The following is a 12,284-nucleotide window of genomic DNA, read 5'->3' on the forward strand; positions in this document are numbered from 1 at the left end:
TTCAATGAGGATCTCCCACAATGCTTTAATTTCTTCTGGCCTTTCTGATGTCACTATATAATATTTGTCTGAAATTTGGAGACACAGGTAACTATAACCACCTGCTTTTACAGGTAAAGTAAACTGATTTAGTTACTTTCTCAGTGAGATAAAACAGTGTTGGGAACAGAAGCCAGTGCTTTAAATGTTCCATTCTGTGTCATCTTTGCCAGCAGACCTTGTATTGGTGTCAGCAATAAAACTGCTGTGAGTAAGTGTGAGCAGAAGAACGTCTTAACATCTGACTGTGTCAAACTGAGTTTAAATGTAATGAAATTTGATGCCATTTGTATTTTCCCCATCCATCATCATCTTCCTCTCAGACATTCGTATCTGCTGTGTTTCCTCTTTCGGGAAACACTTGGGCGGAAGACTAAAGATGACTGATCATAGAACAGTTTGGGTTGGAAGGGCCCTTCAAAGCTCATCCAGTGCCACCCCTGCCATGAGCAGGGACATCTTCACCAGATCAGGTTGCTCAGAGCCCCATCCTGGCCTGGGATGTCTCCAGGGATGGTTCATCCACCACCTCTCTGGGCAGCCTGGGCCAGGGTTTCACCACCCTCAGTGTAAAAAATTTCTTCCCTATGTCCAGCCTGAATCTCCCCTCTTTTAGTTTAAAACCATCACCCCTTGTCCTGTCACAACAGGCCCTGCTAAAAAGTCTGTCCCCATCCTTCTTATCGCCCCCTTTTAAGCACTGAATGGCCACAATAAGGTCTCCCCAGCGCCGTCTCCTCCAGGCTGAACACCACCAGCTCTTTTAGCTTTTCCTTACAGCAGAGCTGTTCCAGCCCTCGAATTGTCGTTGTGGCCCTGATGGAATTACAGGCCCCGTACCAACAGAGGGAAGGTGACCGCCCTACCAGGCTGTGGTTGGCAGGGTGGCAGCAGATGGACGTGTCCTCTCCTGCAGGTGTGGGTGCGGATCTGCCTTGTGGTCATGAGGATAATTGAAAAAAAAGGTGTGAAGTTTTTACTTTAGAAACTTTAAAAGAGCAACTTGGTTACATCAGCTGGGCCAAGGTGTTTGACGACTTGAATTTGGAGATGTAAAATATCTGAAGGTCAAAGTTATAAGCACTACTCATGTCTTATGTCCTCAACCAAAGAGTTCTGGCAAAGATGAAAACCAATGTCCAGAAGGGTGTTGGGAATGAGCAGCTTCTAAGAAACATTAAAACAGACTGAGCAGGGAAATCAGGAGCAAGAAAAGAAAAAGTGGCATCCTAGAGATGTAGTAATTAAGAAAGAGTAGCCAAAAGCCAAGCTGACTAAATCTTGGAAAAGAAATTCTAAATGATAACTAGAGGTCAGTAAGAGACAATCAGGAGAACAGAAGCGGGCTGCCTTAGTTCTGAATGAAGTTGAAATTAAATGCAACTGGTTATACCAAAGTTACCTCTTTCCTTGGCTTTCCCAAAAGGATAATGATGGAGGTGACTAATGGCTATGAGGACAGAGAAAAATCAATTATGAATTAGTAATTAACGAATAAATATTTTTTCATCTAGTAGATAGAAATGGCTTAAAGTATAGTCCGAGTTTACTGAAAATAAGTAACTGCTACTTTGATTCAATCTGGGCTTCACTGAAGTGCTTAATGAGCGCCACTTCAGGAAATTGTTAATGAAACTGGAGGCAATGAGAATTACTTCAAGAATGGAGCGTGTGATAGAGGACTTGATGTAAAGTAGGGCAGCGAGAGGTTTAATACCGATATGTGAATTGGTCTTAGTGTATATTTTGTTTAATATTTTCATTAGTGCTCTTACAGAAAGGTTGTTTGAATGAAATATGCTGAGAATGTGAATTAGGACAGAATTACCAATGTGTAGTAAATGATAAGAGTATCTGAGAGGAGGATGATGATGGATGGGTAAAACACAAATGGTATCAAATTTCATACCATGAACTGCAAGGATATGCACTGAGGAACTACTAATTTTTTATAATGATGAGCTTCCCAGTTCATATTATTTCATTGTTTGAAATGACAAACAGAAAATACTAGTGTTGGTAGATGCCTGCAGGTTAACTGCAAGCCCTTAATGAAATATAAGCATGAGAGAGGTCATGTAGGGTGCACTGTTTAAGAAACTTCCACTAAAGAGAGAGAAATCATAATGTCATTGAATACAGCTTTTGTCTCATCTCAGACCCTGCGTTACCCTTGTCATCACGGTCACAAATGAAGAATTCATACCGGGACAGGGCAGGGAAGATCTGTTGACGTGATGGAGGAAACCGTGGCCATGAGTGTCCCGAGAAGGTCAGACAGAGTGGCTGGCAGCTCAGCAAAACGCGGGCTGAGAGCGTGTGTATGTTTGCTGTCTGCAGGAATAGCAGAAAATTAAAGAAGTAGGGAGTGTGAGGAGTTATTTCAGCTGAATGTCAGCGTTGGCATGAGAAACAAGTTGATGTGTACTGACAAGTACTACTTTTAGGCTCGATGCTGGGAGGCTTCTGACCACAAGTGATGGATCTGACAGACACGGCGGGTCTGGACACCGAACGGACTTTAACACGGAGTGTGATCTGTTTTTCAAAAGGGTTTGTAGGAACTGAGTGTGAGCACTGGTCAAAACTAGAGTCAGTCACCTAACAGGGCCCTTTCAGCTTTATGCGCCTCTATTCCCAATAGCATCTGAATTACATTACAACTTAGACTGAGTTAATATAAACCTTTATGCATTTATTTATCCCATCTCTGGAATTTGCTGAACCAACTGGAACAAACGGAGAATAAAAACCAAACAACATTTCAGAGTTCAGCCGCCCATTACTAACTCTAAGTATGGTAATGTGACATTATGAGGTAGTCATACATTTTGCAAAAGAACTGCGCTTTCATGCTTCTTTGAGCAAAGTTTCAGGTTGCCTTTGCCTTTAGGATATGGGATTTTTTATTTTATTTTATTTTTTATTCTTAAGCCCTAAACAAAATGGTTGAAAGCACCATTCTGTCTTAGGATATGTCTGTGCAGCTGTGCAAAAAGAGATAATGGCATATTCAGCTTTTGGCTAAGATTCAGTACTTTTCATCTGTCATCAGAGGTTGAAGCAGTAATGCAAAACGATACTGGAAAAGTATTATTCTGCCACAGTGACAGCACCATTAAAATCAATAGAATAGGGTTTTTTTATAATCCCTATTACAGCAAAAGAATTAACATGTATGAAAGCAGGAAATAATCTGGTTGTGCGCTTGTTTGCGGTGTGTTTGGTTTTAGACGGCTTTGCCTTTTCTTCTAAGGAACAATATATCCTGCCTAGGGCTCTGAGGTCTTAAAACCAGCAATTTTGACTTAAAAATCCATCTACTTTTGGGGAAGGATAGATATTATGATATTGTAAATCCCTTAAACATACTAGTTATATAGATTACATTGGCCACTGTGCTGTATGGTATGTGTAGTCGTGGGTGAGTCTGAAGTTAAAATCCATGGTAATATAAATCCATGGTGATACATATCAGTGAGCAAAATGATGGCCAGGTAGAGCTGTTACAGGGTTGCTAACTAACTCTTCACCAATTGTAAGGTATTCCAGTGTGGGTTGTTTTGATTTGGGTTGGTATTTTTATTATCCACAGCTTTATTATTGAAATGTGAAAACTGGTTTCAAGCTGAAAATCTGATTTTTAACTTTTTTCTCCCTATTACTAAAAGAAACCCATTTTTCAGCTCGTACCTGAGCTAGATATACATTTTATTTTTATTGGTCTCTAATCTATTTTACCTGCTCCAAACCTATCTATGGAGATAATTTATAGCTCTTTCATATCATAGCTTAGTTTATCAAAGAAAGTAGTTTTATTTAAGCCAGACTTAGGAAAATCAGAGTGCTAGATACGTAATTATTTTCAAAGGCTGGGTTTAATTAGCTTTCTTGAGATTACAGAGGAAATCTATAGCATAAAAGAGAATCGCCAGCTTCTTATCTTTTCCGCAAGGTTGTAAAAATATTTTGTTACAGTTCTTCAAACACAAGTCTGTATTGAACTAAGACAATACTACATTTATTACCAAAGTAATTCAGGCTGTTGAACTGTGGTTTCCAAAGGTGAAAGGCTGATACATTAACCCACTGATCTGCAGGCATGTGACAGTTTGTGAAAAATGTTATATATCATTCCCCTCCAAACAGTGTGGCAGAGAGCACGATAAAACGGAGTGGAAACAAATGCTAATGTCAACTGAGCCTTTTTCGCAGCAAGTATATTTTTTACAACACGAGGCACACAAAGAATCACTTGTGGTTTTCTGGTGGTCGTGTGAGACCTTCTGAAGAAATCCTGGGGGTCTAAACCATCAGTTACCCAAACCCGTCTTAGTTAGTCTGGCTTTTATTTCAGCAAAATGTGACAGTTTAAAGCCACAGACGCCTGAAGAATGGTTCATTGATCGCAAACTTTTTGAATGGCCATTCTGTTTGCCTTCCAGCATTTCCCCACACCCATTTATTTAATTTTTAAAGTAAATGCTCTCTATAAAATCAACTTTCTCGTCCTAGGGTGTGGTGCCTTCGTGCCCTGGCACTGAAAGCGGCTCCATATAATTGAGTTTTCATGCTGGATGTACTTGTCTGCTGGACGTTGGCGTTATTTGCACGCACTATAACCATTGTAGCCCCATCTGTATTTTGACTATCCTTTTATCTCCCATCCAATACCTCAGGGCAAATGCATCCATCCTTCAATTAGTTCTTATGGGAGATGAGTATAACATCAGAGCTTATAATAAATGGATTTTTGAAACTGTGTGCAATCCTCTTTTCATATGTAAATATCGTAAGTAACTTCAGAGAGGTGGTTATTCGTTCATCAAAGTATATATTTTCATAATTTCTGGTTTCATGTTACTTCCCTTATTTTCTCTGCGATGCTCTCCTGTTTATTAGATTTAGATGAAAACTCTGCTTTAGATGATAACTTCGCTGGCGATGAATATATGAGATATTTAGCAAGTCATTATGTAAGGCATATTGCCGTGTAGCAGTCACCTCTCTGATAACCCTTGAAAAATGAGGGAAGTGAGTAGAAAATGAGTCCTGCTGGAGAGCGGGTGGTCCCCTTTTTCAGATCCACTAACAGTTGTAAAACCCCAGTGTTTCTTCTTCCTGTATAAAGGAGGTTCTTTCACCCTTATTTTGGAGGATTGTTCTTCAAAACAGGATGTTTTGGGTTTTTTTGTTCGGTTCTCTTTTATTTGGGTTTGTTTTGATTTTAGCTGGTGGCACTGAAGTGGACACTGAGCCATTCCGCTTGCTGTCTCTGACCAGCTGTGTTAATACCCGATGACCACGGCTCTTTGGAAAGCTGCCAGACCTCTTGGTGAACACACTCTAAGTTCTCACAGTCTTTTATGCGTTGTATAGTCTTTTCTCTACTTGTGCGTCTCTTGTATCTTAATTCCTTCCCTGGGGAGGAACAACCCCACATACCAATACAGGTTAGAGGCCGACCTGCCGGGAAGCAGCTCTGCAGAGAAGGACTTGGGAGTTCTGGGTGACAACAGGTTGACCATGAGTCAACAATGTGCCCTTGTGATCAAGAAGGCCAATGGTACCTGGGGTGCATTGAGAAGAATGTGACCAGCAGGTCGAGGGAGGTTGTTCCTCCCCATCTGCTCTGCCCTGGTGAGGCTGCATCTGGAGAACTGTGTCCAGTTCTGGGCTCCTCAGTTTAAGAAGGACAAGGAATTACTGGACGGAGTCCAGCGGAGGGACACGAAGATGCTGAGGGGTCTGGAGCACCTTTCTTAGGAGGAGACACTGAGAGGGCTGGGGCTGTTCAGCCTGGAGAAGAGAAGCTGAGAGGGGATCTCATCAATGTTCATAAATATCTCCAGGGTGGGTGTCAAGAGGATGGACCAGACTCCTTTCAGTGGTGTCCAACAACAGGATGAGGGGCAATGGGCACAGACTGAAGCACAGGAGGTTCCATCTGAATATGAGGAGAAACGTCTTCACTGTGAGGTGCCAGAGCCCTGGAACAGGCTGCCCAGAGAGGTTGTGGAGTCTCCTTCTCTGCAGACATTCAAACCTGCCTGGACACCTTCCTGTGTGATCTGCTCTGGTGAACCTGCTTTAGCAGGTGGGTTGGACTGGATGATCTCCAGAGGGCCCTTCCAACCCCAACCATCCTGAGATTCTGTGACACATTTTGACGCTAGTTCACCAACTACAGTTGTTAATGACCACACTTCCTTAGTAAAATAAGATTTTGTTTTTTCCTGGATCAGTGCTGCTGAATGTATAGATGAATCTGCTGTATAGAGACAGTAAAATTTAGCATCTGTGATTTATGAGAGAAACGAAGTGATATGTGTATCTCCTCAAGCTCTGAAACAGAGGAGCAAACAGTGAAGGAAGATCTGTTCGTGCTCGTGCTCACAAAATGCTCTTCTAGGTTATAATATTTCATAATTATAAAAAAGAGCTGATGCTTGCTTTGTTCTTTAAGGGATGTGCTTATCATGAAAGATGCGACTTGTTTTGGGCTGGACTTTTAAAAGCTTATTGGTATATCACTCACGTTTCTGGAATCTCAAAAGAGAAAGCAATTTAGATCTTAATCTTGGTTCAATTCTTTACTTAGAGAATACCCAGAAAGGCAGATTTGCGCAAAAGAACCTTTTCCTTGCTTTGACTCTTCCTCTAACACCATCTCAAGGCCACAGACAGGATTCTTAGAGTTGAGAGAAATTAGATATTCTCCTCTTTCCCCAATTCTTTTCATTCTGCCCTTCTGTGTCCCCTCTCATAAGAAGAAATTAACTAATATTTTAGCTTAAGGAATGGACAAGAAGTACTTTTGAAAGATGTTATATCCTTTATTGGCTGCCCAGGGAAAATAACAGTTGACACCCAATTTCTTCAAGATAAACTCAAGATCAGATGGTACTATAAGACATGAGGCTTTTTATGAAGCCCAGGATTTGCAGGTAATTCTTCATTTTCTGAATATCCGCTTTTATAAGGGTGTTGCTCTGCCTGTAGGGAACAGTTTGTAGCTACTGAAGGGCAACTCCGCTATGTGCAGGTATCTGATGTTATCTGTCAAAAACACAGCACCAAATAGAGTCGTCAGCCCTGGTCACGAGGGATGCTGTAGTGCTTGGGAAGAAAACATAATCCAGATTTGGTTGGTGTACATGCATGTTTACCAAGGGACAGGTGGTTTTGAGCTGGTTACTTATTAGCTCGGCTAAAAGCAGTGACGCCAAGCCTTAGAAAGGACTGTACTTAAAATGCAGTTTAGAATAGACTAGAATTTATAATTAAATACGTGAATAATTAAACACTATATGCAAACAAAAATTTTAGGTGTGATAAAAACCTCCTTTACACAGAATCACAGAATGTCAGGGATTGGAAGGGACCTCAAAAGCTCATCCAGTCCAATCCCCCCATGGAGCAGGAACACCCAGATGAGGTTACACAGGAAGGTGTCCAGGCGGGTTGGAATGTCTGCAGAGAAGGAGACTCCACAACCCCCCTGGGCAGCCTGTTCCAGGCTCTGCCACCCTCACTGAGAAGAAGTTTCTTCTCATATTTAAGTGGAACCTTTTGTGTTCCAGTTTGTACCCTCGTGATATGAGAAGGACTGACAAGGCAAGGCAGAAATAACTGTATTTTTTCCTTACTTGCAGAACATTTGCTTTTCAAATGCCAAGTGCTTGGAAAACTTCCAGAGTCAGGATGTGGACTAGATTGACCAATTTTTGACTGATGAATCTTCTGATTCCGTGTCTACTGAGTCTTCAAAATTTTAATGATTTGCTTTCTGCAGGTTTCAGAGCATTTCTCAGAGGCTGGAATACTGCCTAACTTATGCTGAGGCTGAAAAAAAATTATTCTTAAAGCATTTCACTTTCAGAAATGATAATTCATCTGAATATGAGCTGGAAAAGTGGACCAGAGCATATTGCAGACAAGGAGAACTTGTAGCTGTGCTGCTGAGGGACTGATCACCTTTAGCCAAGAAGAAGAAATAGGAAATTGCTCCTTAAGAGTTCAACATAAGTAGTGGAGATCATGATTTAAGAAAGTTGAGACTGGGGCATTTGATTTGGTATGGCTAAATGTAGAGTTTTCAGCCATATGGAGGTGATTAATCCAGACATTTTAATGATGTAATTTTTAAGTATTTGAATGTCTGATGTTGTGTCGATCTCTAGAATCACAAAGAATCACAGCATGGTTGGGTTTGGAACGGACCTCTGGAGATCATCCAGTCCAACCCACCTGCTAAAGCAGGTTCCCCAGAGCAGATCACACAGGAATGTGTCCAGGCGGGTTTGAATATCTCCAGAGGAGACTCCACAACCTCTCTGGGCAGCCTGTTCCAGGGCTCTGGCACCTCAGAGTAAAGAAGTTTCTCCTCATATTCAGATGGAACCTCCTGTGTTTCAGTCTGTGCCCATTGCCCCTCATCCTGTCGTTGGGCACCAGTGAAAGGAGTCTGGTCCATCCTCTTGACACCCACCCTGGAGATATTTATGAACATTGATGAGATCCCCTCTCAGCTTCTCTTCTCCAGGCTGAACAGACCCAGCTCTCTCAGTCTCTCCTCATAAGAAAGATGCTCCAGACCCCTCATTATCTTCATAACCCGCCACTGGACTCCCTCCTCGGTTGTCCTGATTTATATCCTTCAGACCTATTTCCAAGGCCAAATTTTAAGCGTTTTTTTTGTTGTTGTTGTTCAAGAGGTAATCAAGTCCTCTGGGAGCATTTAGGTGCAGTATAAATACCGAAATGATGAAGTCTGCAGAGTTTTGTGGTCTGAAGATTTACGCAGTCAGCTAAATGAAATGCCTGGTAATCAGACGCATGAGGCTCAGCATCCCTACCAGGTATAACATACACCCGCTGAGGTCAGACCCTGGGAAAAACAGGGTCCAAAACTGCGTGGGAGTGACCTGGGCACCTATAGATGCCTGCAACATATAGATCTGATACAGCTGCCACGTGTAGTCCGTGCAAGTGGCACCATTCGATCTGGAAGTCACTGGCCAAATAAATTGCTCCCCAAAACACCCATTTATCTCTGCACGACAAGCCCGTCTGTGGGTGAGCATCACCCCAAAGTCTCCCAGTGACAGCACCCAGGGCTGAGTTAAATGTCTGTATTGAATACACATACGTGCATATATAAAGCAAAAGAACATCTACGTGCAGAGAGATCCATTTATTTTACTATTCTAATACTTTATTGAATTTAAATTAAAATGGATCTTCTACAATTTGAACTTTTAACGGACTAGTTATTGTCATTCTGCTGTAATTGCTCTTTAATGTCGTTTGAATAACAATCGGAAAGGGGAAAACAAAATTTATGTGCAATTAAACAGCTGCAGCTGCACCAAACACAAGTGTGTGAAAGTTTCCAAATAGGAACTTTAATTTGGCAGTGATTTTGGCAAAGCGATTGTCCTTTTAGTGCAGCTCAACATCTGTGTGTAGTTTAAAAGTTTTGTTACCTCTTAGATAATTAGCTGCCTAGATTTCATTGTGGTTTAATGTGGTAAAAGACCCCAGTATAAAATATTCCAGCTTTTAAAATAGCAAACTGTGTTGTACTCTTATTAAATTTTTGTGCATTTCCACAGTTAGCCGTCACTAATGGGTATGAAAATATCTATGTGCCATATAAAGAGCATTTCAAGTAGTAATGTACCAGAAAATACTTGGCGGAAAAACAATATACACACATCCTTCCCACACTTGGCTAGAAAAAAACGTGTTATTATTTGAATTGTCATTGAATCCCGGTGTAATGTGCAAGTGTACAGTTTTACTTGGAAAAAGTGCCGTGTGATTCTCCAGAGGTGGATACTTTTTGCTTCAAGAAAGCAAACGACAGTGATTTTGGGGTGTGTGGCTTTGCGAGACCCATGTGTACAACAGCTCCTCTTAAAAGCATTAATTTCTATACTATGAACTTTGACTTTTAATCTGCTATTTTTATGGAGACCCTTTACAAGACTCAGTAAATCCACGGCTGAGCAGAGATGTTGTTCCATCAAATCCTTCCACACGAGAAGCAGGGGGGGAATTTAATGAATCTAATGGGAGACCAGTATAAACCAGATGTAATAAATGAGTTACACAGCAAGTGGTGAACATCTTGATCTTGCTGCCTTGGGAAATCGTGGAGGTGGATTATATCTGGCAGATTGGCTGAAAAAGTGACTGAACAAGCTCTTGGACATCTGGTCCATGGGCACTAAGAGGATGTATCCTCTGATACCCCCAAAGCAGCAGCTGCGGCTGCTGGAGATGCTGTTGAGCCAGGGCCATGGATGGCCACGCGTTGTATTTCTTATTTTTAAGACCCTCAGTAATCTGGACATTTCTGGACCTTAAAACCAAATGTATTTCAGTGTTGTGTATATGCAGGTTTTAAAATATCTGATAGCACTGATGCGACCTTTCAAATATGTAGGATATATATATAACCTGAGACTCCAGTCCTGGAGCTCTCCACTTAACCTTAATCAAAGCATCTTAATATTTCAACTTCTAAACCATTTTCTTTCAAACAGCTCTGACGTTAATGGCTTGCTCTGAGAACACCTGTGACTTGAACACTGGGCTTTTAGACCTTTTTTACATCCAGCTTTCATCCATCTTGGGGGCGGGCGAACTTTCCTGTTGTCCTTCTGGCTCTGGGGGTGCAGGGTGAGGGGCAAAGCCCTAAATGAAGGATGAGCTCAGGTCTGGAGGTAAAAATGCATAAAAACCTCTGTTTTTTTAAAAAAAAAATCAGGTTTCAACCATACTTAGGTCTAACCATTGTGAAGTGTTAAATCTCTTTGAACACTTTGTACATCAAATAAGCAACTGTGCAATCTACACAGACATCTCTGGGCAGACCTGCTCCTTTCTCTTTGGATATGTACTGTGGTCTAGCCAGAAAATTTTGGAAGATAATTGTCTTCAGCTGTTTTTATACGCATATTACTGCCAGGTGGGGAGATTGTTGTCTTGTGCTGTGGCTCTTTTAAGCCCAAGAGTAGAAAGTTATTAAAAGTCGGCCTTTCAGGCTATATGATTTTTATCTGCGTACAGTCCTGCTCCAGAAAATTGTTCTAAGCTCAGTTAATTTCACCATTATTTAACCTCTTGTTCACATGTGTGATAATGAGAAGAAAAAAAATGCGGAGTCTAGTGAGAGGCTTGTTAAGAGGTGAATAATTCAACTTCTAAAAATCAGTTGTAACTTGATTTCTTGGCCTCGTATGCGCTCCATCTGTGCAATTAAAGCACCTCCCAGTCTGTCCTCCCGATTCCCAGATAACATTGAAACTTTTTATTTCTGGCCTAGCTACACATGTTTCCAGCACCAACCACTTCTTACAAGCCCGACATAATTTCTCCTTATTTAAATATTACACTTGCTTAAGAAGGTCTCTGTTTGAAGAATCTAGTGACTTATTGGGTTGTAAAAGGAGTTAATTAGTGCTACGTTTTCTCCTCATGCTTTTGAAGTATTGTTGGTGTAAGAGGAGAGCTCAGCTTTCTCCCCCTTCTTTAACCTCAGAGGGCAGGGTCTAAATTGTGACCGAACATCTGTGGTGGGACTTTAGGTAGAAGAAGATGCATCTCATGGTGACCTGGAGCTCCAGCCTATTCTGGTGATCAAGCAAAAGTGAAATCTCTTGGGTATTGCTGAACCCCCAGCCATCAGCTCTTGCTTTGGATGTCCTCAAGCACCAAGTTATTGCCTATTTTGGAAGTGTTAATATATGGATACTCTGATCTTCACGCTTTTCTGAGGCCATGGCCAAAGACAGTTGAATCTGTGGTGTGACCTAGGGTGATAATTAGCGTGGTTTTAATCAGAGCAGGTATCGGGCTGCTGTAGGAAAGGAGGATTCCCAAGAACCAAGGAAGAAAAGCGACAGAGTATTCAAAAATAGGTCAAGAAGCACAACGGCAAAATATTTTGAAGTGTACAGTTGTGCTGTTGGGTTTTTAACAAATAATTTATCTTCTCCTTAGATGTTTTCGTAGCTTTAATTTCTGTACTTAATTGCTTGACACATAATGAGATTAATTTTAATATCTTTATTTACAAGTATTTTGATACACTTTCTGTTTAGATGTGTAGAACCACAGTTTCTCAAAAAAATGTAGTAAGTTCATTTTCAACATATTTTACCATTCCTCAAAAGGCTGAAGTGTACAATTATATATGCATGTGGCAGAGTCATTTTATGACTCCGTAACACAGA

The sequence above is a fragment of the Nesoenas mayeri genome (assembly GCF_963082525.1).
Source record: "Nesoenas mayeri genome assembly, chromosome: 4".
Lineage (NCBI taxonomy): Eukaryota > Metazoa > Chordata > Aves > Columbiformes > Columbidae > Nesoenas > Nesoenas mayeri.